This window comes from Rutidosis leptorrhynchoides, chromosome 8 (genome assembly GCF_046630445.1).
Source record: "Rutidosis leptorrhynchoides isolate AG116_Rl617_1_P2 chromosome 8, CSIRO_AGI_Rlap_v1, whole genome shotgun sequence".
Taxonomy (NCBI): Eukaryota; Viridiplantae; Streptophyta; class Magnoliopsida; order Asterales; family Asteraceae; genus Rutidosis; species Rutidosis leptorrhynchoides.
The window spans coordinates 188908362-188911947 of NC_092340.1; positions in this window are offsets into that span (position 1 = coordinate 188908362).

Sequence of the window (3586 nt, forward strand, 5' to 3'; positions counted from 1 at the left end):
TATCTAGTCCACGCCTCATATAGAGTTTCATTTGGTTTTTGTGTAAACGTAACAATTTCTTCTTGAAGTCTTACGGCTTTAGATGCAGGAAAGAATTGTTTAAGAAATTTGTCAACTAAAACGTCTCATGTATCAATCGCCCCTTCAGGTAACGATTCCAACCAATCTTTGGCTTCTCCCTTTAAAGTCCAGGGAAATAACATGAGATATATCTGTTCATCCTCCACTTCTCGGATTTTAAATAGTGTGCAGATCCTATTAAAGGTACGAAGATGTTCATTTGGATCTTCCTTCGGTGCACCACTAAATTGGCATTGATTAGTCACCATGTGTAGAATTTGTCCTTTGATTTCATAATCTGGCGCATTAATGTCAGGATGAGTAATTGCGTGACCTTGGCCAGTGCGTTTAGCTCTCATTCGGTCTTCCATACTTAAAGGTTCCAGATTCTCCATAATTGAATTTGTTGAATCGGTATCACTAGATGATTCTGATTTAATGGTTCATTCCTCAACAATCTCTGTTTGAATGATTGGTGGCTCCGGAGGAAAGTTTAATGGTTCAGGATCTACGAACCGTTCCTGAATATTCTCCGGATTCTCAATTGTGAGGTCGGGTTCAAAAAATGGATTATCGGAAATTTGAACTGAAGTACTTGGTCGACTGGATGATGATTCTAAAGAAAAATCAACGGCAGTTATATTTGCTAAATGTCTTGATCTAGTTACAGGTGGTGAACGTACAAAAGGTGATGAACGTCTTGCTCGGTGCATTCACTGAATATCCTATTAGTTTTTAAAAAGAAAGAAAAATTATAATAAGTTATCCAATTAATAGACTTTTCTGATTTTGCCCACGTTTCGAATAGCCAAAAGATGCAGCAGAGGGGCAAGATTCGTTTGGTCTCAATATAATTGAGGACTGTTTGGCTCCAATAACCCGGTCCACGTACAAATCCAACTATTACTACGAACCAGAAAATTTTGATGTCTATCAATTTAACCACTTAAAATAAATTTTCGTAATTTTAAGAAATTTAGATAAGAAGTAGAATAAAAATCTATGTCCTAAAACTAGAATAGCGAGAAATAAGAAAGAAAAAGAGTTCGTCGCAAAAGGTCGAAAAAGAAAAATGGTTGAAAAATAAAAGGTGACGAAAAAAAATAAAAGAAACTTATAAAACTTAAAAATACTTGACTAACCTAATCTTATTACTACAACTAACTTAAAATTATAATCGCAAATTGATATTACTAATTGGAATGATAATTGATACATAGTAAAAGGTGTCTAAAAATATTAAAGCTTACAGGAAAAACTATATCCCAAATGGAAATAACTTAAAAAGAAACTAAAACTTAAAAAGGCGTCGCAAAATTCTAAAGCACCTAAATCTTAGTCTAAAGAAAAAGCACTTAAGGAATTCTACGGCAAAGCCTAAAAATCTAGGAGTAAAAATGACTATGGCAAAAACTAAGTTTAAAATTAAATATGACCAAAAAATACAAATATTACGCTAAAACGATTAAAAAGGGACAAAAGATAAAAATATACAAAAAGTTGTAAAAAGTACAATTTTTATAAAAATATTATTTTTAAATTATTTATTTATTAAAACTATTAATTTTACAATTTAATAAAACTAATTAATACTAAATACATAAATTAAATAAAAAGTAAAAGTTAAAATAAAATTAATTATAATAATAATAATAATTAGGGTTAATAATAATAATAATTATTAAATATACCGTAATTAATGCTGAATTAGGGTTCTGTCTCGTGTCAGAGTCACTCCGCGAGTCGCGGTAATTAATGCAGAAAACCCCGCGAGTCGCGGGGTTCAGAAATTCAGATGACAGCTTATTAAATTCGACGCGTTTTTCTTTATTTATTTTTTTTTTATTTTCTGTTTTCTGTTTTTTTTTATATAAATAAAAGATATTTAAATAAAACTTATATTTTTATAAACTAAAATAAAAATAAAGAAACTTATAAAACTTAAATATTTAACAAAATCTTAAAAATACTTATATTTTTATTTTTCTTTTTATATTTTCGAATATTTAAAACGTATTTTTACAAAAGCGACTTTTAATAGAAAAAAATCTCTTTTTTTTTTTATTAGCGTTGCGCTTCCGGCGTTTAGAAAGTTCCCCGGCAGCGGCGCCAAAAATACTTGATGTCAAAGCTAAGGGGTATAAAATACTATTGAAGTTTACAACGAAACACTATTAAATACGATACAAATTTACACAAGATATTTATTTATTTAGAGAATGGATATACTTAAACCTTGCTACAACACTTATAGGCAGTGTTTAGTAAGTTCGGTTCGTTCCACAGGGAAATCTTTAAACAAAGCTTAACGCTATATTAGTTTACTTTTATAAAAATACAAATACATATATATAAGTAATATTATTATTATAAAGGGGGGTTTTTACCGTTTAATGACCGGTTTGTCGATTTTAAAACTTTAGTCGCAGTTAAAACCAAATGTAAAATAATAAATAAATACAAGACTTAATTTTAAGCGTAAAGTAAATAACGATAATGAAATTGCGAATAATAAAAGTGCGATAAAATAAACTTGCGATAATTAAAAAGTACGATAATTAAAAGTGCAATTAAATACAATAACAATAAAAATGCGATAATTAGAAGTGCAATTAAATATAAAATAAAGGAAATTAAATATGAAATAAAAGAATTATGCTTATTTAAACTTCCGTAATCATGATGTTTGACGTGTTGATTTTAGTTTTATGCCCATGGGTTAATTGTCCTTTGTCCTGGATTATTTAATATGTCCGTCTGGTTTTTGTCCATAACAGTCCATCAGTCATAAATATAAAGTGCGAGTGTCCTCATCAAATTATTCTTATACCCGAAGTTAAATATTCCAACTAATTGGGGATTCGAATTGTAACAAGGTTTTAATACTTTGTTTAATGAATACACCAGGTTATCAACTGCGTGTAAACCAAGGTTTTACTACTTTGTTAGCAATTACACCAATTACCCTTGAATGTAATTTCACCCCTGTTTTAATTATTCTTAGTGGCTATTAATCCATTCCCGTGTCCGGTTAAATGAACGATTATTCGTACATATAAATATCCCGCCCATCGTGTCCGATCGAGTGTATATGGTAATTTATAAGGACGCCCAATTGTAAATCTTTATATTAACATTAACAAACTTTCATTTAGTTAAACAAATATAAAGCCTATTAATAGCCCATAGTCTAATTTCCACAAGTGTCGTTCTTTTGTCCAAACCCCAATTATGGTACAAAGTCCAATTACCCAATTTTAGTAATTAGCCCAACATCATGATTACTTCGTTTTAAATAAGCATAATAATAACTTAGCTACGAGACATTAATGTAAAAAGGTTGAACATAACTTACAATGATTAAAAATAGCGTAGCGTTACACGGACAGAGTTTCGACTTACACCCTTACAATATTCGCTAACATACCCTTATTATTAGAATTATAATTAAAATTAAAATATAAATTATAAATATATATATATATATATATTTTACGTATGATAAGAGAAGAAAAAGATTATGAAA